We start from the raw sequence: 26,807 nt of genomic DNA on the forward strand, positions 1-26,807 counted from the left end.
CAAATATCTTCAGTAGTCCCTCTCGTTGTTATTTATGTCCAAGGCAAGCATATTTTTTATTGCTGCAGAACAGCTGTAAGCTCTTAACCCATTACTAGTTCCCTGAAAGAGGCCTCTTTTTGTAACACTGAAAATCATATTTTTCAATTTTTTTTTGCTAAAATAAATCTTTTATGAATCTTTACCAGAAGATGGGTGCTGGCTGGAGAGACAGAAGGGAATACTGGCTGGAGAGACAGAAGTAGGCTGGCTGGAGAGACAGAAGGGAATGCTGGCTGGAGAGACAGAAGTAGGCTGGCTGGAGAGACAGAAGGGAATGCTGGCTGGAGAGACAGAAGTAGGCTGGCTGGAAAGACAGAAGGGGGACTGGCTGGAGAGACAAAATGGGGTGCTGGCTGGAGAGATAGAAGGGGGTGGTTGGAGAGACAGAAGGGGGGCTGGCTAGAGAGACAGTAGGGGGGCTGGCTGGAGAGACAGAAGGGGGGGCTGGCAGGAGCTGGTGAGACACTGGGGGGCTGTAGAGACAGAAGGGTGCTGGCTGGAGCTGTAGACACTGTGGGACTGGAGCTGCAGAAACATGGGGAATGAGGCTAAAGATAACTGGGGGGAAGTGGCAGAAGATTATTCTTGTGTTTATTATTATTTTATCCATCATAATATACAGTTTTTTATATTAAATGAATCTCTAGTTTATTTTCTTTTTTCAGTTTTTAACGTTATAAGTACAGCGTGTAATTATTTTGAACATACAGAAATATGGAGTCCCTTATTTTTTACATCTCTGTGTAAGTGGTACAATACTGAAAGGAGAACATAACTACTTTAGTGAGTGCACCTCAGATGAAACGACCCACGTGATAGGTCGAGAAACGTGTCAGTTGACCTCAGCATACCAGGAAGTGCCTCACAGACACCAAGACGCAGCCGTGTCTCCCCACTCTACAGGAGGAGATTGCAGCCCGGAGGTCCCATGACAGCGGGACACTCAGCGGCTAGTTTACAACACGTGCTGGAGTTATTGACACTAGCGCAACATAGGAGTAACCCACAGTAGCAGTTCTTATTTGACCAAGACGCCAGGATTCTAAACTCTGCCCATCTAAACAGTCCCCCAGTGTCGCAGCTTGCCACCATCGATCAGGGACGGCAGTTGCGTTGTCAGGTAATACTGAGACTGGTCTATGACTACAATGAGACTGCTTTAATAGATCTGCTGCTTTGACTGTGACTGTGCTCTTTTGCAGTTAGGGACTGCATGCCTTGCTTACTTACAGCATTTGCAACACATTGAATTCACATCATTTGTAATTGGGCTAATACTTTTCGAACCTGCGAAGTGTCTTTGAAAAAAAACGGGGGTAAACTTTTCACCACTGAATAGGTGGCGAAAAAAAGTGCAGAATTGGGGTTTAGGGGCGCAGGCTTAAAAAAAATAGCCTGCACCCCTGGGAATGACATTTTAAAAATAACTGTGTCAAAAAAAGTTTTTTAAAAAAATAGGGACACCCCAAAAAATTTATTTCAAAATTGGGGTGAAAAAAAAAAATGGGAAAAAAGTGTTTAAAAATAGGGAAATAGGTTCAGGGCTATTCTGCAAGTATGCGGCAGGTGTTTTCCAGAATAGGCTATTAGCGGCAGGTGCATAGTTGCAGAATTTTTAAAAACTTACTTTAGGGACATAAAAATATGCTAGTACCCATTTTCATGTACCCCAAATTTGACGGGACCACTTAAAAAAATGAAAAAAATAACCTAAGTGCTCTTCTGAACACTTCTTCAATGTCGGGAAAAAACACCTGCTGCGGCTATTTAAATCCCCGACTTGATTTGTGGGGCTACCAGAAAAAGAGGAAGGCTCGAGCCCTGAGGAATTTCTGGAAAAATGGTTGCTGGAAACATATGGCCAGGAGGCCTTTACTTCACACTTTGTGGTAGAGCGGGCTCATCGTGTGCCGACCAGACCGCTTCCTCCTGGAGCACCTCCGCGTACTTTCATTGCCAAATTCCTACACTATTAGGATCGGGACACTGTGATAAGGCTGGCTCGCACTAAAGGTCCTATGGAACGTAATGGTTCCCGGATTTCGGTGTTTCCTGACTTATCCGTCGAAGTTCAAAAGGAGAGGGCACAGTTTCTTCCAGTCAAGCGTCGCCTGCGAGATCTTAATCTTCCATACGCCATGCTGTTCCCTTCTAAACTACGAGTGGTTGCGGATGGTGAAACAAAATTCTTCTTCACCCCGAGAGAGGCTGCTTTGTGGCTGGATCACCGTGTCCCGGCCATGAGGCCGTTAGTTAATGACTGAACATGGACCATAACTCCTGATTTGCATAGCACGTAACTATGCTATATATATGTGTCTACCAATATGGTCAAGTGTTCTTTTTTCAGGTCTTACCAATATTGATCTAGAAATGTTATTTTAGATGTTATGTGAATTTTGTCATTGTATTCCCATATTTTTTTTTTTCCTGTGATTATGCATATGGTTACTCCAATTGTTGTGGGATAGTGCAGATTAATATAATAACCATTTTCTCAAATATTTGAATAATATCTATGCTCCCTAGCCTAATAGTATTTTATTTTAGGTCAGGACAATATTTTGTTGTTATTTTTATCCCCGGGGTGTGAAGTTTTGGGGGGTTCCCTGTGTTTAGGGGTCATTATATATTTTGCCTCACCCTATATACGGGATAAATTATTATATGTTCGTTTGGTAAACTTATTTTTCTATTGATTACCTGTTGAGGGAAGGGCGTGGGAATAAGTATGCCACAGTTGGGGTTGGGTATACAGGGAGGGGGGACAGAATGGTAAGGGTTGTAGTTTTACCATTTTACTATTTTTTCTTTTTTTTTTTCTTTGATTTCTTATGTGGTCACAAATTATCTTATACTGCAATATTGTGGGTTTAACTCAGGGTGTGCTTATATTTTGGGTCTATGCGGGAATGCCTTATGGATATATATACTGGGAGGAGATGCTGTACTAGCTAGACTATTATGACGCAAGCTAATATCAATGTTCTCACTTGGAACGTACGAGGTCTTAATGACAGAATAAAACATTCCCTAGTGCTGCGACAACTTAAACATTATGGAGCAGATATAGTCTGCCTTATGGAGACACATCTGGTAGGCGGGAAATTGCTCTCCCTTAAAAAGCCGTGGGTGGGGTGGGCTTATCATGCGTCACACATGTCCGCTTCTACGGGGGTTTCTGTTCTTGTCCGCAAATCGGTCCCTTTTGTACTGGAGTTGGTGCAAATTGACCCAGGAGGTTGTTATGTCTTTTTGAAATCTAGGATTAAAAATCTATCACTTTTATTATTGGCAATATACATACCGCCTCCTTATTCTTCTGCAGTTTTAAAGAAAGTAGCGGAGTTTATGGCCCTATCCCCGGGAGTGGCTACAGTATGTGTTGGGGATTTTAATAATGTTTTGGATCAGGATTTGGATAGAAAGAGTACAACTCAGAAAAGTCCCTCACCGCAAGGCAACAGGTTTTTGGCTTATGTGTCTGGGCTGGGCTTGGTTGATGCGTGGAGGACAAAAAACCCTACTGCAAGGCAGTTTTCCTGCTTTTCATATTCTCATCTCACGTTCTCCCGGATTGACCTGGTGCTGCTCACGTGGGATATGCTGCCTAGAATTAAGTCCGTGCGCTATGAGACCAGGGGAATCTCGGACCATTCTCCATTGACACTTAACTTAGATCTGGGATGTCAAAGGGGCCAATCATTTTGGAAACTTAATTCATTTTGGTTGACCTGCATGGGGGTGGGCTCTGATTTGGAAGAATTGTGGAAGGAATATTTTGAACTTAATCATGCTACAGCCGCAGATCAGATAGTATGGGGCACATTTAAGTCTTTTCTTAGGGGGACTTTGATCAAACGAGTTGCGGATTTACAGTCTTTTTACAAAAAAAAGGATTTGGAGCTGGAGGCCTCATGCCAATCATTAGAGCTCACTTATCTTGCTGATGGATTAGAGTCATCCAGGGTCGCATGGCTGTCTGCACAGAGGGCATGGAATGAATGTTTGACAGATAAGGCTCGATATAAATTTTTATTCAACTCACACTCTAGATATGCAACAGGTGATAGACCTGGTAGTTATTTGGCCAATCTGGCAAGATTGGAACGTCCTTCAATAACTATAGTAGAGATTGTGGGTCCAGGGGGTGTAATTTATGACCAAACACCAGATATTATACAGGAATTTGTTAAATACTATAAGCAACTGTATAGTTCTGGCATGACATATACTATTGAAGAAACGCACCATTATCTTATGACTATAGCTCTCTCTAAATTATCTTCTGAGGCTAAAGATTTCCTGGATTCCCCTTTCAATTTGGAGGAAATTGACACAGCTATAAGATCCTTCCCAAACGGCAAGGCCCCGGGATTAGACGGGATCCCCTTGGAGTTATATAAAAAGTATAGCCAGTTTTATGTGCCCCGCCTACTCAAGCTATTCAATCAATTGTACGAATGTAATTCTCTCCCTCAGTCCATGTCAGAGGCCCTTATAGTTGTGTTACCAAAGCCGGGAAAAAACCCTAAACAGACGGAGTCATATCGGCCTATTTCTCTCCTCCCTACAGACATTAAAATCCTTGCTAAAGTTCTGGCCATTAGGTTAAATCAGGTGATTGCCCAGCTGATACACTCGGATCAGACTGGATTTATGCCTGGAAAGTCAACCTCGCTTAATCTTAGACACCTTTTTACCCAGTTGCAGATCTCACATGATCTGTGAGATTATCTAAAATAATATTATCTAAAATAATAGTGTCACTAGATGCCGCTAAGGCGTTTGACTCTGTAGAGTGGCCATTCCTATGGGAGACAATGAGTGGCTTCGGGATAGGCTCTGGTTTCATTCAATGGGTTAAATTGCTGTACTCAGCACCTGTGGCCAGGGTATCGGTCAATGGATTCATCTCATCCCCTTTTCCTCTCTCAAGGGGTACACGGCAGGGCTGCCCCTTGTCACCCATTTTATTTGCCATGGCCATTGAGCCATTGGCCTGTTTGATTAGGGCTAGTCCTGCTGTTCAAGGATTTTCAATGGGAACTAAATCGGATAAAATAGCATTATATGCTGATGATATCCTGCTCTTTGTCTCAGATTATGACACTTCCATGCCTAATGCTCTTGCAATTAATTCTTTTGGGAAGTATTCGGGTCTGTCGATAAATTGGGACAAATCATGTATACTTCCCATTAGAGGAGCGTGTCCTGCTGTCCCGCTTATAACACTCCCATTGAAATGGGTAGATTCATTCAAATATTTAGGTGTATGGATAACTAATGATCCTCATAGTTATGTGTCTTTAAATATTAAGCCACAAATAGAATATTTAAGATAACGGGGGGATAAATGGGGGAAATTGCCATTGACGCTCACTGGCAGAGTAAACCTTGTAAAAATGGTTCTACAACCCAAACTCCTCTATGTGGTGCAACATTCCCCAATTTATCTCCCTCAGAGTGTGTTTAGACAAATAGATGGATTGTTATCCTCCCTGATTTGGGTTAAACGTAGAGCCCGAATTCAACTGTATACACTTACTAGGTCACGGGATGCTGGGGGACTGGCACTACCCCATTTTAAGTTTTATTACTATGCATCACAGTTGGCACAATTGAGGACATGGATACAGGTTTTGGAGGTAGATGAATTGTCTGCTCTTCTGGTAGGACAGGAATCTAGGGGGTACACTCCACTTCAAATACTACTTAGTGGCAACTTGCGGGGTGTTAGAGCTCCACTGGTTAGACAGGCAGTCTTGATTTGGAGACAGGTCACACAGATTTTTCAGGGACAGGGATGGGATCCTGATACTCCCTTACACAATACCAGGGGACTAGAGGAACTGGCTCTACTGCAGGTTAATAAGGCCTGGGGGAAATGGGGGGTGAACGCGTTAGGACAATTATATACGTCTGGGGTGTTTAAGACGTTTGAACAGCTACAAAGTGAGTTTAATATCCCAAGACAATATTTTTGCAGATATCTTCAACTTCGTCATGCCATAGCCGCACAATTTGCGGATGCCCCTCCAATGTTCCGAGATTCCCCTGTTAAAATTTTATTACAAGCTGCTGGATAAAGACACTTAATGTCTGTTATGTATGCAGCTTTGATGAAAGAATATCATGGTACGGATTTACCATCCATTAGGCAAAAATGGGAAGCTGACCTTGGACTATTGCCAGGTGATGTGTGGATAGGAGCACTGGGTAGTCCAAAAATGGCTACTACAACAATTCGGTTTCAACAAATTCAGTTATTCCTGTTACATAGAACATATTTAACACCAGACCGTTTATTTAAATTCGGTGGTAGATCTGATTCAAAATGCCCAAAATGTAATTCTTCTAATGGAAGTTTTTGGCACTTATTATGGACATGCTCTATTATCTGTTCCTTTTGGGAAGAGGTTAATTGTATATTGGTGTCCACTGGTGTTCCCCGGGATTTGTTAACTCCAATGGTGTGCACTCTAGCTGTTATTGGGGAAGACATACTAGATAAATACTTTGCACAATATGTTGTTAATTTATGCATGCTTGCTAAGGTTTGCATAGCTAGAACATGGATGGCCCCTGAAGGTCCAACGATAGGACAATGGATAGCACTGGTAAACGAGACCTTGGCACAAATGATAAATTTGTGTATATAGCTAGGAAGGCTGAAAAGAAATTTCATCTTATATGGGGTAGATCGCTGGAATCATCATATGTGCGGAGACTGGGAGAGACTAGACTTGCTGTGACACAGATAACCACTGGGGATAGAGCTGTGTGTAATACTGACATTCCTCGTACTTAATGTGATGTAGTCAAGGTGATATATATGTGAACAGGGATATATATCTGCATAAAAAAGTTGTGTAAATGCTTCATTCTCACTAAACTATCTAGAGAATATGTCCTGAACGAGAACCCGTAGTGTAATATGTCCTGATTGATTTATACTATTGGATATAATCTATATAAATGACCACACAGACTGTTTATTGTAATGTAAAACAATTTTTTTATTTTTTTACTTTTATTAATGTTTATGTTTTTTCTTGAAAACAAATAAAAACTATTGAATTAAAAAAAAAATACTGATGTTGTTATGGGATTAGATACCATGCTCCCTGCAGGAACTCTATCACAAATACTTCTATATATCCCACAGTCAGGGGCCAAGAGATAGGAATGATGGACAAAACGAATGATACATTCTTGGACAACTAGATTCTAAGTAACAATCTAAGATGATTTTGCAATGAATCTCATCTGAGCTTCCGCAAACATGATTAAAGTAAGCTCAATGAACAGACATTAAGCTCCCCAATGATTGCCTGAGGCAAAAGATTACTGTATTAACTGCTTCCAAAGAGATAATCACATGTGTACAATACAAGAGAAATGCACATCTAGGTACAAAGGAGAAGTCCCTCTGAGCAGCTATCAAATGTGATATACATGTCAATGAGCATTGTATTATATTTATAGATTTATCTCACTGTTATTTGACTTTACAAATTAGACATTATAACCTAGGTGTGTTATTTACTTAGTGTTCTAATCTTATATTACTAAAAAGAAAACATAATAATATCGGAAGAGGAATTATAAACTCCAGTAAGACTTTACAGAAAGAGGTTAAATGGTTAAAAATAGAAATACACAGATCCTTCTGCTCTCATCAAGCCTGGTAACATTTCTTCTCTAATTGTATGGGTAGTTATCATTTAATTGGAATGTACTCTATATAGACTCCTGAAGGATCCTGGTATTAGCTATTCATATTCTACCAACTTTGTGAACAAAGCCATAGATTTAATGACAATAATTTTATCATGAGGTATTATAACTCCAATATATTTTTATTAAGGGATTTTTGTTCATAAGAGGTTCCTTTTTAGCCTACATTAATAAAAAATAAATTTCATCAGGGAAAGAGGACAGACACTATATAAATGGTGCAGATGTGTTCTTTCCTCGTATTTTACAGTGTAACATGGTGCAGTGAAACTATCCTTAATTGTGTTAAAGTACTGTGAAAGTCAGGACAGCTCTATGCAAAGTAAACCAGGAGTTGCACCATGCAGTCTCTCTATGCTCAGACCTGCAAACTTGAAAATAATTGAACAAAAAGTTAAGCTAGGTAGCCAGATTTCCTTAGTATGGCCAGTATTTAACATTAGCTCTGATTGCTGCAAAAAGATGGACTTGAAACAGCATCAAACAATTAAATGAATAAACTGTTAGAGGGGGGAAGAATTAAAAAACAACAACAATATAATGATGTGTGGTGTACTACATATAACAGCTTACTACTATAGTTGCAAAAAGTGCTACTGCAAAAATTATATACTTTTTTTCAGCATAGGGGAAACAGAATTTAGGAAATCATGGTGGCAATAGAAATTTTTTCTGGCCAAATTTATGAGAAAAAAAAAAAGTTACCGGGGTAGCAGAGCAATGCTCAATCTTCCAAAGATATACTGTGGCATCAATAACCATTGGGGGTGTGACAATGTAGGGATTACATTAGAAAGAGCAAAAATGAATAGGCTAAATGAGTGCGACATACAGTTGGACACAAACTTATATGGATCAGACATCTATGTCTCTATGATTAGAGAGGTGGAATGGGGGATGGAAGGGGTGTGTTAGTGTAGGGGGAAGTACAACTTATGTATAATGTAGAGGTGGATGCAGCTGGAGATACTCCACATCTTTTATGAAGCATATCTGCTGTGGGTGCATGATCCCTAGCGCAGGATCCATGCTGAAGATTGTTATTATCAGCACAGACTAGGTTAGCATGAGAAAAAAAAAAATTATTTAAAAATTAAAACCAATGGAATTCCCCCCAAAAATACTACCAACACTAGCACAGTCTAGAATCCAAATGGATTATGACATTTGAAAAAAAATAAAGATTTGATACTAATTCAAAATTATGAATAAGGTGGAAATAGATTCAAAAAATACCTAATTGAGATTCTTCGAGAAGCTGATCGAGTTTTTCTTTTTGTCTTCTAATATGCACTCAGAGCAGCAGCCTCGTACCTAGTACAGATTGCTACCGTACGTGCGCAGTATTGTATATAGTATCTGAGAATATCAATATGATTTAAACTCTCTATCAGCCGATACATCCACACTAATTCACACCACTTATCTAAAGAAATAAATACACGGACAACTGAAATTGCGGTGAAATGGGTCAGCTTTCTATTGAAGGGAACTTGACCTAATATTTATTTAAACTAAAATTAAACTAAAGTATGGTGTCAGGGTAAAGAAACGGCTTAGCTAACTTCTTAAGCTTAACTTAAAACAGGGCCAGCTGCCCACTCAAACAGGGATGCGGCCTTCTGTCTCCATCCGTGCCTGAACGACTCGCAAGGGAAGGACCAACTGCCCAACCCCTGCGGGGATAATACCAGCATTGTGTTTGCCATCTGCCCACATCATCATTACCCAATTGAAAGCAGACCAACCACAGCGAAGGCAAAGGGCCCAACAGGCCTAGTGGTAGCCCTAACCTCCGCCGTAATTGGATCTGCCCCCAGGAAAACCAACCATAAAAAACCCTACCAAATAACAGCCATTCTGCCCGGCCAAACCAAGGTAACGAAGTAAACCGCAGCTTCCACCATACCCTTATGTCCTTATTAAACTGACCTCAAACCTTGAAATAAATCCTCCAAAAAGATCGCCATGCCAATTGGAGAGAGGTGAACCCATCACCCAAAAACAAATTAACATCACAAAAGGAAATGGCAGGATGCCTAATGACAGCACCGCCACGGGTTTCCGCAGCTCTCCCATCCACAGTATTCACTCTGCGCCTAATGTGATCAACAGCCCCTGGTCTAACAGCCCCACGCCAAACTCTCCTCGGTATATCTGACCAAAAAAGCCTGCAAAAGGGCCAGTGCCCCATCAACTCCCGCCATATATCACAGCGCAAATCCAGTGACAACCTCGTAATGTCATTTCCCCTGAGGTGCACAATCAAAAAGAGCGGATAACCAAAAGTGTCCACGGATTCTTCAATGACCTGATGAAATGAGTCCCACATCATTCCCCTATGACCTATCCATCGCATCAAACAGTTCTCTGAAAACATAGAACAATCACCCGCTAAAGGCGAACGAGAGGTTCAATAGACAAAGGAATGCCCAATCACCCAAATACACTGAGCATCCAATCACAAGCCTGTCAAAATAAAATAAAACAAAACATTAATAAGCGCCATAATGACAGGCCAGCAGCACCAGAACAGTTAACTAACAAAACCTTAACTGCCTAACACTATAACGGGTTTCAAGGACAAACTTGGGACCTGAATGTGGAGGGGAAGGGGGTGGGGCACAGGGCCAGAAAACCTAACTTCAACTGAGGCAAAACACAAAACCTCAACCAGCTGGCAAAAGTCATAAATAAAACCAGTGATAAAACAAAATTTCCTCAAGACCCCTGCCCAAAGGCGAGTAGCTAATCCTCAAGTTAGGATGCAGTTGACAAGCCAAAATCTGATATACTTCTTGTATACACCAGAGCTCCATCTGTCAAGTGCCCGGATCTCATCCATGGACCAACCCGCCGTAGCAGCGGCCATTGCTCCGCCTATGCGAAATGAGTGAGTGCCATAGTCTACCGTAGATAAGCCCAATTCCAAGATATAGCATCTCAAAACCCAACCAAATTGATAACGAGACACTGGAGACGCATCCATGTGCGTCAGCTAAGTTCCCAACGTCACAGGATGCGAGCTCAAATAGAACAAAGCCAAATTCTGCGGTCGGAGCAACGTCTCATCGAAACCAAATGCCCCCTACCTGCCTGGTCAATCTTAGAACACTGTACCTTACAGTAAATAGCATCTTCCCGAACCACCACATGAGACAACAGCATAGGCGAAACAGGTGCCCTGGAAGGAGCGACCAATTTGCCGACCCTGAGTGCCCCATGGTATGCCATAGCGAAAGCGAGACTAATAAAACAGACTTCATAACCGGAAGAGCAAATTCTCTTAACTTTTACAATTTTACGAAGCAAAGCACAATCAATAGGGTGACGTGAATCAGGCAAAGCGGGTACTACTCTTGCCCAACCTTTTAAAACACGCGATAGAAAGAAAGATTTAATAACATCCCATTCCCCACGCAAGCGAAGGATATAAGATATACCAGCCAATATCTTTCCCACATATGATCTTGATTTCCGAGCCGAGTAGAATTCCCCAACAAAGTCAAGAATAAGAGCATCCACACTCTTACCTCTGTGCTCACCACGCTGCAGGAACTGCCTCCATTGCTCCCAAGCCGACCGATAAACTCGATGGGTTGCCACAGACAGTGATCTATGCGCTAGTCCCTCCATGTCGGCCAGTTTACCTGCCACACATGAGGGACAAGATTCACCAATGGCGTCAGCATCTGGAGCTAGACGGCGAAACCTATCCCAATGGAAACGAGATAGTGCGTCTGCAACCTCATTATCAATTCTAGGCACATGCTTAGCCCTGATTAAAATATTATGCTGCAGGCAACGTAAAACTATTTGTGCAAGCAACCAGATGACCTGTAAAGAACTCGATCTCTGCTTACTGACGGCATGAGCCACACCAAGATTGTCGCACCAGAGAATGACAGACTGATTTATCAGCCCCAAACACCATAGCTCGTGCGCTACCATTATCGGGAACAATTCCAACAGTAACAAGTTCTTAGTCAAGCCCTCTGAAAACCATTGCGCAGGCCATGGAGCCGTGCACCACCTCCCTTCAAAATATGGTCCAAAACCCGAGGAACCTGCTGCATCTGTGAAAAGCTGAAGAACTGGGCTGCCGACTGATGGAGCCAACCAAATCATCACCCCATTAAAATCCTGCAAAAAGGCTTCCCAAATCAAAAGATCTATGCACATTTCCCTCGATATCCTAATGAAATGGTGCCCACACTGTACCCCGGAGGAGGCCCTCTCCAGCTCTCTGCAAAAAACTAGGCCGACAGGGATCACCCAAAGTGAAACAAGCCCAATAGTGACTGAGCTTGCTTGAGAGTGACTTTACCTACCGTCAAAGCCAACAGTATGTCATCGCGCAAGCGAGCCACTTTATCCATAGGGAGCTGGCACAAACCCGCCCCTATATCTATTTCAATGCCCAAATAAACAAGAACCTGTGTAGGGCCCTCAGTCTTGTCATGCGCAATCGGCACCCCAAAACTGTCAAACAACGCAAAAGCCTCACCCAACAATTTAGCACAGTGCGAAGAACCAGCCAGACCAACCAGAAAATAGTTGTCCAAGTAATGAGTAACGCCTGCCTCGCCTGTCACTCTGACCAAGCACCAGTGCAGAAAAGCGCTAAATCATTCAAAATATGCGCAAGAGACTGAGCACCCCATAGGTTATGACTTGTCTATGTAAAAACCATTGTCTAACCATATATTTGAAAAAAGTCAGATGAAGTGGTAACAAGGGAAAGGCTGATTCCACATCTAACTTGCATAGAAGGGCGCCGCATATGAAGGAACGCACCATATCCAAGGCGGAGTCGAAAGACTGGTAAACTACGCAACAAGGAACTTCAGAAATAGCATCGTTAACATAGGACCCAGCCGGGCAAGACAGATGCTGTATCAGCCTGTATTTTCAAGGAGCTTTCTTAGGCACCACTCCCACTGGGGAAAGCATTAAATCCGGAATGGGGGGGATGAACAAATGGCCTGGCCATACGGCCCAGCGACAATTCCAAACTAACCTCGTCTTGCAAAACCATTGGCAATTCCCTGGCCGAGAGAAGGTTCTTCACAAAACCCGCGACTACCCCGCCACTAATGGAAATGCGGGAAACCCACCGTAAAACCGGACCCAAGAAAGACCACATCAGCACGGCAGGGGTAAACGTACAGCCATGCCGACATCGCCTCCACCCGGACCGGAGAGGGAGCCCTACTTAGAGGAGGAAGGGCCGGCGCCTCGCACCGAGGAGGGAGCCACAGCTCCGGATCCACCCCCCCCCCACATGCGGGTTTGCTACAATCCATGATCGGGTGTGATCCCCCACATCGAATACATTGATGTCGACACTTGCATCGGGAACCCAGATTGCATTGTCCATTATTATAGGCAAAATACTTTCCGTGCTCAGTTCTGAACCCAGTGGGACAAAAATTATTACTAACGGACGTACCCCCAGCCCAAGGGAACCTGCGAAGACCCGAGACCTCAGAAGACGTCCTGTCCGGTTGGGTCATGTCGACAAAGATCTCCACGTCCTTCATCCCAAAGTCTATGACCATCCTCCCATGGTTCTTCCTTCTAAATTTTTCATCATAGGTTCTCCAAGCGAACCCTCACGAAGAAGTAAAAAGCTCATGTACAAGGAACTGACAACTGCGTTGTTTGCCACCACCCTCAGAGGTAGATGACGAGGTGGAGGACATGTCCGAGCTCGCATCCCTCTTACACCTCTTGCCGCTGCGAGACCTAGCATGCCTAGCGCTACTACTGCTCGCGCCGCCATCTGACCCAGATGAGGCAGAAGAGTCCCCCCTTTCCCAATCCAGATCCAACGAGGGCTCACCAGAAATTTCCAGCCGCCTCCGGGGCATCAGCCACGGGTAGACTACGATCCATGCCAGCGTTGAACGCAGATCCACCTGCAATTGGGGAGAGAGAATGGGACACAACCGCAGGCATAGAAACACTACCATCCATTGCTCTACTACGTCTATCACACGTACCCAGCGTACCAGTCACCGCCGAGGTAACCACGGGAATCAGTGCCTGCGTTATTTGAGATCCCCAGGACGTTGCCACGGCTGTCGGTGATCCAGCGGAGGTTCCGCCACCGGCAGGACCTGGGAATGGGAACCAAAGCTGGCACAATAGATGCGCATAGCGCATACACGCCCTGCACATTCAAAATTCCCGCTGATGGAGGACACGTCCCTAATGCCAGCAAGGCTGAAGAGGGTCCCCCGTGCTGAGAAGGCACCTGCCTCACAGCATCCGCATAAGACCTCCCAGGGGTCAAACCCAATGCCTGACCACTACCAAACGCTTGCAAACCAAAGCCCCCACTCACGCTACTACTGTCACTAGACAGCAAAACCTGAACCAGCCCTTCGCTGTCAGACTCTACCAAATGACCCCAGCATCTGTAACGCCTGTGAGCCCTTGCGTTGCCCCCAGCTACAGGACCCGAGCTGGTACCTAACCCGGCGTCCACCTCCCCTGGCACAGACAACCTGCGGCATCTGGGACCCCTATGCCGAGGCTTGCGAGCAGATGCAGCCGACCTGGCTGACCTACCCACAAAACCTTGCGGCTGAGCCGGCGTCGATGCCTGGCACACAATTGGGGAACCAGAGAGGCCCCTAAACGCAGCCCTGTCCCGCGGGCATCCCCGACCCCAGGTAACTCCTCCAGCATTCTACACCGCCGTGATGCGGGCTATTCCGTGAGTGCCCGCATCTAGATAAGGCCCCGACATCGGCCGCTGCTGGGGGCACAGCAACCCCGCCCACGGCCCTCTCACCGCCTGTAAGGTAGAAAAAAGGAAAAAGGCAGAAAAGATAAAGGTAAATGAATAAAAAACAAAAGGAGATAAGAGATATGAATAACAGCAATTAATAAGGACCAACAAAACTGCAGTACTTCTCTGTCCAAATCGTCAGGAACAAAGAGGCCTAAACCATAGAGACTACCCACTGTATCAAAGAAAACTCCAACCCTTATTCTAGCTCCAGCCAATCCTGAAAATCACACCACTAGGAGAAAAATCCCTTCCACAAACAGCTTAACCCTTGTGTGTCCGTATTGAGTGGATGTACAGGCCTGGAGGTTTAATGTCCCTCCAGTCACATACGTGACCTCCGTGCTTCTTCTTCCGAATCAAATCCTATATGCCCACCCCGTATCAATTTGCAATAGACACGGGATTTCCAAATGGCTATACACAACTGCATCTGTGATCTTGGGTGGGATCAGATCCAGTATTTTAAAACAGTGAAGCAGGGGGACTGTTTTGGAGTTTTTAGCAATGGGCAGAACAAATTGTGAGTGCTTGTTCTCAGTGAGCAGGATTAGTGTGCCGAAAGGACCCTTCGCAAGCGGTGCTTGGTGCACTCTCTCTGCTTCAGGTCACTTGTGATCCTGCAGCAGATGCTGCTCAATCACTAGCAGAGAACATGTGAGCGTGGCCAGTGCTGAGAGGAAGAGGCGGAGCTTGGGGATAGACACTCATTACACAACAAGGGCACTTAGTAACAATGAGCGGGGTGGCAGTTGCTTCTCTCAAGCCTCAGACCCTCCTCCTCTTGTGGCCCATTACATGACATGCATGATACAGGTGAATAGCAGGCTGAAGCCTGATGCACTGGCCGAGAAGATGGGGTAATGCTGTCTGGAGTAGGGAGGTTCTGGGGTGTCCTTTCTACAATAATGAGGTGCTGGAAAACCCTGTCTGGTGTAATTGGTTGCTGGGGTGCCCTGTCTGGGTTAATGAGGTGTTGGGGTACCCTGTGTAGATTAATAAGGTGCTGGGGTACCCTGTCTGTTGTAATGAGGTGCATTGGAGTAATAATGCAGGGGGGTGACCAGTCTGTAGTGATGATGCAGTGGAGTGCCCAGGATGGAGTGACTATGCAGCACGGTGACTGGTCTGGAGTGATGCTGGTGCCCCTTTAGAGTGATGAGGAGGGTGCGGCGGCGGGTACCGAGCTGAGTCTTTGCCCAATTATCAAAGCTTAGCTTCACCACTGGAAGAGCCACAGTTTTGGATCACTGTCTAACCTGGGATTTCCAGCACTGGGGACTAAGCAGCAATGTGACTCATTAAATTGGTAGGATAATTTAAGCAACCCAAGCATGAAAATGTTTCTAGTCATTTTTGACAAGTTCTGATTCCAACTAATATTTTGTAAGTGATATGCTATCTGATAAAGATTTTCAAAGTTACTAATCTATACCTGTGATATTAGTTGTTTTATATGGTGTTTCCTGCAAGCAATAGAAGAATAGCAAGACAATGCAAATAAGCCTTTACGGGAATTTGCAAATAAGGCACCATAGATAAGGTTTTCAAGCAAATGCAAAAATATTTATCAGTATTTGAACATACTACACTATAAATTCTTGTTTTTTACACATGGTGCACTAAATGAATTGAAAGTTTCTCGAATCAAATTAAAAGGACTTTGCATTGTGGTAACAGATTTTAGAAAGACAGATATCCGCAAGAACTTATACCACTAATTGCATAGTATACATACAGCATTAGAGTGAAGAGCAAGCGCTTATAGCTTTTTGTTACAGTATACTGTATGTGTAGCCCTATTCCCCTGTGGGGCTTGAGCTCCCTGCGAAATTGCCTGGACCTGTCTTACATTATGAGAAGGGGCCCCCGTGCTACTGGTCTCCTTGTTATACTACACTGAATTGCCAAAATGCCTATTATCGTGTGGGACCCCCCTCTAGCGCGGCGAAGTGCAGCAATTCGATCTGGCATCGATTTCTCAGGAGAACAGAAGAGATTGTGACCCATGCAGTCTAGATAGCTTTCCACAGTTCCCTGATATTTGTAGGTGCAGGATCTTGGGTGTGAATGGACCTCTCCACCATGTCCCATAAATGCTCAATTGGGTTTATGTTGGGCGAATGTGGTGGCCACAACCTTTATCGGAACTCTCCAGAATGATCCTCAAACAAATTCTGGACAACTTGGAACCGATGACACATTGTGGAGGTGCATGAAGTCCTTAAAGGGCTGCAAATGGTCATCAAGCAATGCAATGTAGCGGTTATTAGTAAATGGTATGTTCAGACGGACCAGCCGACCCAACTATTGCCAGGTGAACACACCCCACACTCTTATGGAACCACCACAAGCCTGCACAGTGCCTTGTTGACAACTGGGGTCTATGGCCTCATGGGGTCTGTGCCAAACCCAAACCCTACCATCAGCCTGAAAGAACTGGAACAGACTTACAGACCAAGCCACATGTTGCCAGTCCTCCAGGGTTCAATTAGCAATGTCACAAGCCCAGGTGAGGTGATGTGTCAGTGTTAACAAGGGCTCTCTGGAGGGTCTTCTGCTCCCATATCCCATGAAAGCTAAAGGACGCTGCTCTGACTTGCTGGATATGCATCATGTACCTTCTGCATTGAATGTGGATGTGATTTGAGCCAGTGTCGATTACGCATTACGAACAATTCTGACCAGACGTTACTGGTCATGATCAGTAAACACCCGTGGTCAGGCTACAGCACTGTCCACGGAGGGTGGTAATGCTTTCCATATGGTTTCCCATTGCATACGTGACACTGCAGTTCGAGGAATGTTGAATGTCCGCTCAACTTTGGAAATTAAATATCCCATCTGCTGGGCACCCACTATCATGCCCCGTTCAAACTCTGATAATGCACTTCAATTTGCCATGAGCAGCCAAGCCAGTGTTCAAACTGACTCATGAGTTGTCAAATTACAATTGATGCAGGTCTGGGCATTTCTAACACATCACAGTACGGTGACACCACCTACCATTATCTTTGCATACTCTTATCCCATGCTTTTGGCACTTCAGTGTATGACCATCTTAGTCTGCCAAAGTCTGGCGCTTTGACAGATTAATGGCTCCCCTGCTCACTGACTCTGCTATTGTAGTGACCACCCAAAGGCTGTAGTGCTGATGATGATAATGCTAACCAAATGTGGAAAGTTCAATTAATCTATTTGGCACAGTGTGTGACACATCACTGCCCTTTGGTGCCATCCACTGGTTGCTTCTGGCATTCCTAAGACCTGCACTGGCACTACTGCTGCATGCCTGGCGTTAACCCTCCTGTCAGTTCCTGCAGCGGTAGAACACTGACACGGCCATTTTGAACTGTCCACATGACTACCTGCCAATTGGATTCCAGCAGCTGTGCTCACAGAACCTGCTAGGTCAGTGTTGGCTAACCTTGACACTCCAGCTGTTATGGAACTACATAACCCAGCATGCACTGCTACAGTTTTGCTATTAGGGCATGCTAAAACTGTGGCAGGGCATGCTGGGATATATAGTTCCACAACAGCTGGAGTGTCAAGGTTAGCCAACACTGTGCTAGGTCAATAGGTGCTGGGAGCGCCCTTTTTGAACCATCTCCTGTGTCCAGCTCATTACTAGAACAAAGCTCTTCTCCATGAGAACAGTCTACTGGCTGCAGTGGCTTCCAGCTCTGTTCCACTATCTACAATTGAGTCTGCTTTCAGTGGTCTGCATTTCAATGCATACCGACTCTAACACCAGCTACCTGCGTATAAGTGCTCTCTGCATCCATTCAGTTCACATTCATCTCAAGCATCTACCATGTAGGTTGTCCTGCACTTTGCACCCATTCCAGCAAGTGTCTCACTACACACTGGGGCATCCATCTATCAGTACTTGCATCACTCTAGTATCATCTCCTGTTGGCTGACACCGGAACTACAGGCTCTTTACTTTGGTCATCTACTACCGGTCTCTGCTCACTACAGTTCTGAGTACAGTATCAGCAAGACCTGTAGTGCTTCCGATACTTTATCCAGTATTGTCCTAAAAATTATATTATCTGTTTATGAATATATTTCTAGTAGGGGTCTGATGAGAAGGAGCATTTTCAAGGTCTCAAGCTTCCACTACTCTATTACATACAAGGCTAACCCCAAGTGTCCTGACCAGAATCTACAAAACCCCAGTGACGTGGCAAACCGCATTATTAGAGACATACAATCTCATCCCCAAATCAAAAATGCTCATCTGATAAACCAATTATTTGATAATAAATGTGTTTCTGGACATTCTAGCTTATCAAAAAGTATTGCTTTATTTAAAAAAAAAAAAAAGTCTCCAGTGACATTCCCCAAAACAAGGGGCACTTTACAGCTTTTGCAAAAAGCAATAGCCTAGCATATGGCATACACTGCCCGATGCAGCCAACTTTCACTTTGAAAATATCGGATAGGACGGGCATGCCGGACGATCTGGCATACCTGACTGATTGATATTTTCAGATTGGTCATCCGCATACACTGTGCAATTATCTGGCTGGTCTGCCGATATCGAGCGGATCGGCCAAATAATTTTATAGTGTATGCCCAGCATTACTGAATTTTGTTTCGTCTCCAAAGGAACTCCACATTAGCCTGGGGAATGGCTGGCAAGCTTTTAATAAAAGCATAAAGTATTTTCTTCCCATCTATAGTCTGTCCTTGTGTATATATGAAAGTATATAAAATGCTGCTACAGTATTAGCTCTGTCCAAAAGAATTTGCAATTGACCTGCTGCACGAGGTAAAGAAACAACAGTCTGGAAATGATGAATGACAAAGGCTTTTAAAATGTAATATCTCAGACAAAAGCAGAGCTGGCAAAATCAATTTATTGCTAATGCAATGGCTTGAGAGAAAATATAACTCAAGAAGCATCTTTGGTACTGATCCATATTCATTTGAACCTATTATAATAGTAATATTGACTGCAGGGGAGCCTGAAGATGCCTAATAATCCTATAATCAGTCACATAATACATTCCAGGCTAAAGGGCAAATCTCTTGGGATTTCAGGCAATTAATATGCTTTTTTGACAATGCCAAGATAAAATCAACAAGCGATTTATTACCCAGTGGCCAGGATGGCATAAGTGCAAATTAAGGGTACTTTGCTTATTGTACATTACCACTGAGTCCAGTCCCTTATATTCTATGGCCAACTGACTATTGGCTGGAAGGCCATAAAGACTGAAGGTTGCCAAGAGGATCTGTTCTAGAGCTGCTGTATCTTTTTATACTATGGGGAGACATCCTGTGCACATCAATCACAGAAATAAGCTAATGAAACTTTGACAGGCAACCAAAAACAGTGGCTTCCCGACTCACCCTACTGTCCTTTATAACAGGGATGGGGAACCTCAGGCCCTGGGGCATATAAGGCCTGCGGGATCATTTGGTCTGGCCATCTGAGCTTTCTTCTGCTAGCCTCATCTGGCTAGCACGGTGCCTAGAATGGCACCCTGCAGCCAGAATCTATGCAGCAGTGCCGGCTGGAGCGTCCTTAGGATGCTTAAGAGGGTCACACCGCGGCCCTTACAGTTCCCCGGAGCATCCTCAGGATGCTCTGGGCATTGCTGTAATCCCCAGCGATTGTGACTCCGTCCCTGTGTGACACCACACGGAGGGAACGTGGCCTGCACCGGGACCGCAAATGATGTTATATATATCAAAATGGCCCTCGGCAGAAAAAAGGTTCCCCACCCCTGCTTTATAGCCTAACCCCTCACCAAAGCAGCCTTATTCAAACAGCTGACAATACTTTATTTTTATTGCACAATAGAAACAATCCTCTGACAAAAACATTTCTCCAATCTCCGCCAGTGCTATACTATTAAACACATGTGAGACATTTATATCTGTAACCATGTCCAGTTTTCACTATTTTCTATGACTTGATTCAAACTAAATATTTGTCTGAACATATATAAATGGACTCATTTAGCCATAGAAGCAAAGCAAACGAAGTCAGGGGTGCAGCAAATGCATTATTATTTTGCATGATTCTAGATTATCTAATGTTTGAACTCTCTGCAAGTTTTGTTGAAATACAAATGAATGGTGATTACCATAGAGTGAGTATTATAAATGAAAAACTATACTATTTAAAACTATATACCCTGCATCAGTGGGGAGAGATGGAAATGTGCTGCTTTGCAGCAACACTCAGGGGTCACAAAAGGTGAGCAGACCCCGGAAGGGGGGCCCCTATATGTAATGTTACGCCCCTGGTTTATGGGATAAATAGATGGATATCTTGTAGTTGAAACAAAGTGATATATTTTGATTATCAGCAATTATAAATGTATTTCGATTAGCCCAGATAATACATTTACATCCCAAATCTAAGCTTTTAGGCTAGTAAGCATTTTGTAATGTTGACACTAGTAGAGCTTGTAGTAAAACAGCTGACAGACTAAATCCCTGATTTTGGCAGAGTTACTACACTAACCTAAATTCACATTGCTGACACAAGGAAGATTTCTTATTTCAAACCAAGTCACAATGTGTTACTGTAATTTCACTCACATATAAAACCAATGACAACTGGCTGCTCAATCTCATTTCATGTTACTTGATGTTTGAAAACAAAAGACACAACTAGATCACAGAAGCTTTAACAGGCACCGCTGAAGAGAGTGATTTGCTCTTTGAAAAAAATGCATTTAATTTTTAGTTTTTTCTTAAGAGGAGTAAATCTAATGTATTTATTTGAACCAGGGTCTAACAAAACTGGTTGTATGTCAATATTTACAAAACATATGCAGCATATGCATCAGAGTACTTTAACATCTGTCTGATAATATAAGCTTAGTAGTACGTTGTGTGTGAATAAAAGATTAAATGTTGTAATCTCAAAGCTTGTTATTACAGCAAAGGCAAGCCATTGCCAGTGGTCAGAGGGGGAGAGGCACACAAACTACAATATGCACCGTTCCAGTAAGCTTCAACAGAAATGCCTGCACTACCCTCATACAGTACATACCAGGCAGCGCATCAGTAGAGGTAGTGATGACATCTCGGGAATGCAGAATAAAGGTTACTGGCAGATGATTTAATGTGGAGACACTGAACATAATTTTGCATGTGAGAAAATACAGAACAAACACCATAAATAAATTGGCTAATGTACTTTCATAAATAACATGGAGAATTCTATTGGTTAATGTGTGAGTCATGTGAACAACCCCTAAAAATATATTGTGACCTATGATTGGCTTGCTGCATCTGGTTGCGTTAGCAACAAGCTGGAAATAAAACAATTACAAAATTTAAAACCAAAAAAAAAGCTATTAAAAAAGCAAACAAACTGCCTTTGGATTGAAAAAAAAACAAGTTTAAAAGCGGACGGATTCTACGGACTAAAATGAACACAAAACAAAGTTTATTGACATTCAAAAAAAAACAAGATTGAAAACTTTCGACCAACAATTAAGTAAATTAAGGTAATGATTGGCACCAGTCGATTCACGGATGTTTGACGAAGGAAAAAAAAGGCAATCGACAAATGCCAGGCCTACTTCCGGTCGGAATTGTGCGAGCGAACACTTCATCCAAAAACGAGTAGTGCGCTCGCTATTTCGGACGCTCGTTAGCTAGAGGAGGGGTTGTGGAAATATGGGGCGCAAGACTCGCTACGAGCGACCACACGTGCGAGCGCTTGTTTTGCCATTTGGACGGACGTACCTCCTGCAGGCGAACGGCTGATAGCGTCCAGCTCTGAATCAGGCCCACTGTCCTGCTTAAATCACACATTGGCCCCCCACACTAATAAAGCACATTGTCCACCACAGGGAAAAATGCAAAACAAAAAAATTGTCCCCCACAAGAAATTTCTAAACAGTTCTCCCTCACAATGTACTCATTATAAGGCTATTTTTTGATGTGTGCATTAATAATGGTGCTACTATTTGGTGTGGGCCCCATATAAATACTACCAGTAATGGAGCACATGTTAAAAAATAGCCTAATAAGGTTGACATCAAATAACAGCATTAATAAGAACACATTAAAAACAATCACTCGCTTCCATATTAACCATATGTAATCCTAATTATTTCCAGGTGGGTCATACCTGTCACAGGATGCCTGCATTGATTAAACATTACGCATGTCTGATGCCTGCAGTAGCAGCAGTGTGCACAGGAGTTGGCCATAAATACTTAAGAGCTGTGGTCTCCCTGATATATAATTTGATGATTGGCTGGTGCAGCTCTGTGCTGGGATTGCTGACTGTGATTTACATTGCTAGGATTCTAGTAGTGTGGGTCGCGGTCAGTGGTCTCGGTGCACAGCTGTGCCGGTTAAGTGTGAATTTTTATTTCAGGGAGACCTCAGTTCTTAAGTAGTTTTTAAATAAATAAGTGGTCCTAATGGGGTGGGATTGTAGAACCTATAACACAGAACTTACACATAACTTACCCGAGCTTCCCGCTGACTGGTTTAGACAGATTCAGTCTGGATCTGCAGCACGGTTGGCTCCTCATAGCGCACGGGTAACGTCATGACGTCACCCGTGCGCTGCACTCCTGGGAAAAGGGCTTCTGTGGCACCAGAAGCTACCGAAGACTTGCAAGAGGCAAGAACTTTTTAAGTCAGCTGTGATTTAATGGCGGGTGGTCCACGAGCTACCGGTAGATCACGATCAACGTTTCTGTATCAAAGAGTGAAGAAGGGGTCAAGTGGAGAATCAGTTTCTATCATTTTAAAGAGTGTACTTGATAATGACTAGATGCTAGTCCTCTTGTCCACTCTTTAGGTTTGATACATTTCTCCCACTTACTGCATAACCTCAGGTGGACTACTTAATTAAAAACAAAAGTAATGGAGGTCTTCGCAGATTCTTCTATACTCACAAAGCAACTACAAAGTCATAAAAATCTTAGGGCCCCATTTAACAACAAACCTATACCAGTGGCATATTTTGTTTAGTATCGCAGTGATACGAATATGCTATTCATATTTAACATTACTTTCCCTCTTTGTTGAGGTCCAGCAATGTCCCCATCCTCTATGGCATCCTCTTCGCTGTTGCTAGCAGCCTAACGCTGCCAGTGACAGGCTTGCTGTGTCATGCACGATGACCAGTCTACACATGCACATGGCACTTTCACCTGGCAGGGACACTGCAGTAACTAAAGGGCTTCACAGAGGCTGGAATGGCTGTTACTGGGTCTCCTTTGCCAGCAATGGTGACCGCATCGCTCTAGTCATCTGACATACAGCGGTAATCTTATTTTATCGCAGTTTGTTAAATACTGAAAGGAGGCCATAATCTCTTTAGTGACTGCTAAAGGGGTTATGTCTCGTTGTTAACTGGGCCCATATTTCTGATCAGTTTTTAGATTAGCAACAATGTATAATTATGATCAGGGGACTCAGACATTTATAAATTATAAAACTTTCAAAATGTTGATATAGGGCCAATAAAGTCCTACTTATGCCACTGCTCTTGTAGTTAAACAGTATGTATAGTAAACGAATACAATTTCTTAACATTTCTATAAAAACCTTTGACATTACTCATTTTGTTATAATTTTCCTTTGCAGGATAAGAACTGCCCAACTGCAACGTAGCCAAGTATCATGAATAAAAGTTTATAAAAATAGTTGGTTTTTTTGTAACATTTAATATTAGATATGTGATGCCATTACATGCTATAGAGCAGTGCTTCTTCACTTTTTTAATTGCTTGTAACCCTTCAGTTTTCATAATTTTTTTTTCTGGAACCCCTCGTCAATTAATAGGTATGATGATTTTGTAGTAGAAAATTAAGTAACTAGGTCCCATAGTATGTTAGCTTTATAGTGGGTTACACCTACCATGCTTAAAAAAAAAAAAATGAACAGCATCCATCCCCACCTCTATGAACAATTGAACAAAAAATATCAATCCGTGTGGGGAAGCATCTCGTAACCCCAGTTTCAATGTTTCATACACCCATAGGGTAGATAACTTTGGTTAAGAACCATAGGAGCTATCATCTGCTACCTACTGAGAGGTGTATATATATATATATATATATATATATATATATATATATACACACACACACACACACACACACAAGTTGCTTTATGATAGTGGAGTGCAAGTGCCTATAGAATATATATATATGCTTGATTAGTGGGAGTGCCACCCCTGGATATATATATATATATATATATATATATATATATATATACCTCCTTAAATCTAGGACTGTTAGTAAGTTTGTCAAAAAAAAGCAACAACATTTACTTTCAGCATGTTCATGGACATCACTCGGTAATCAGTACAAATAATTGCTGTGTGACTGGTCCACTTAAGCCAAGGACAGTTAAAGCAGAAAATATGTTATGTATACCTACCACTGCGTAAATGTGAACTTTATTCACAGTACTGAAAACAATTACCACAATCCCTGACCACCCCTCCCCTTCTGTCTCACCAACTCTGACATTCTTCTCCCCTCTTTCTGGAGAGGAAGTCATGACCATCATCCAGTCCTCCCCTCCTTCCACCTCCCCCCTTGACCCTATCCCTTCCCGTCTCCTCTGTTACCAGTCTCCCTCTGCCTGTTCCCATCTTGCCCACTTCCTCAATCTCTCCCTATCATCTGGCACTATCCCTTCTGCATTCAAACACGCCCTTGTCTGCCCCATTCTTAAAAAAACTACCCTGGATCCTAACATACTCTCCAACTACCGACCCATCTCTCTCCTCCCTTTTGCTTCCAAACTCCTTGAGCGTATTGTTTACAACCGCCTTACCACCTTTCTTTCTTCCCACTCCCTCTTTGACTCATTTCAATCTGGCTCTCCACTCCACTAAAACTGCCCTCATGAAAGTCAGCAATGACCCCCTTGCTGCCAAATCCAAGGGCCACTACTCTCTGCTCATTCTCCTTGACCTCTCTGCTGCATTTGACACCGTAGACCACCCTACCCTCCTGCAAATCCTTCACTCTCTTGGTTTCCGCGACATTGCCCTCTCCTGGCTGTCCTCCTACCTCTGATCGTTCCTTCTCTGTCTCCTCTCAGGACTCCTCCCCCCCCCCCACTTCCACTAACAGTAGGAGTTCCCCAAGGTTCTGTTCTTGGACCTCTCCTTTTTCTCCCTATAAACATCCTCTCTAGGTGAACTCATTTGACCTCCAATATAATCTCTATGCTGATTATACTCAAATTTACCTTTCCACCCTTGACCTCTCCCCCTTGCTTCCTACCCATATCTCCAACTGTCTCTCTGCTATCTCTTCATGGATGTCCCAGCACCTTAAACTTAAAACAAAAAGTGTGGTGGTTGCTCAAATCAGCTTAATGACTTAGCACAGGTGTTTGTAAAGGGCGGGGTTTACACTGAACACAGAAAAAAGGGATTTGCCCCCCAGCACACTGTAGCTAAATCAAAAAATACTTAAATCCTACATAATAATAGAGATTCAGAGGTATTAGTTACATACATTTGCAAATATATGAATAAGCGCCAGGCCAATCGTCAAGGCTCCTCTATACTGGCGTCCCTAACATTAAGGGGTTCACGTCCGAGAAGCAGACCTTTCGCAGGGCATCAACACTTAATTCACATAGATTATTTTTATCAGTTTTCTAATTGTTTATTATTTATGTCATTTTAATTTTCACATTTCATTAACACTTAGTGAAGTGTAAAGAATAGATGTGTAAGGATAAATCAGTATCACCTTTTTTCCTCTTTTCGTGTGATGCCCTGGGGATGGTCCTTGGCTGGAATTTTTTGGGGGTACCCTGCTTCTCGGACGTGAACCCCTTAATGTTTGGGACGCCAGTAAAGATGAGCCTTGACGATTGGCCTGGCGCTTATTCATATATTTGCAAATGTATGTAACTAATACCTCTTAATCTCTATTATTATGTAGGATTTAAGTATTTTTTGATTTAGCTACAGTGTGCTGGGGGCAAATCCCTTTTTTATGCCTTCTTAAACTTAACATGTCTAACACTGAGCTGATCATCTTCCCACCCTGTTCCTTTACCTCACTTTCCACAATTTCTTTATCTATTGATGGCACAACTATCTCCTCTATCCCCAAAGTGCGCTGTCTTGGGGATTATCCTAGACTCCTCCCTCTCCTTTAAACCACACATTCAGCACCTCTCACAGTCCTGCTGCTGCCACCTAAAAAATATTTCCAGGATTGGACACTTCCTCACCCAGGATACCACTAAA

General features: G+C 43.2%; 1 pseudogene; it reads right to left on the bottom strand.

The window, feature by feature from the left end:
* Positions 1-10,537: 10,537 nt before the first annotated feature.
* Positions 10,538-11,418, bottom strand: LOC148507549 (uncharacterized; annotated as a pseudogene).
* Between the last annotated feature and the right edge of the window lie 15,389 nt (positions 11,419-26,807).

The sequence above is a fragment of the Taudactylus pleione genome, unplaced genomic scaffold, assembly GCF_031769625.1.
Source record: "Taudactylus pleione unplaced genomic scaffold, aTauple2 ptg000391l, whole genome shotgun sequence".
NCBI classification, from domain to species: Eukaryota; Metazoa; Chordata; class Amphibia; order Anura; family Myobatrachidae; genus Taudactylus; species Taudactylus pleione.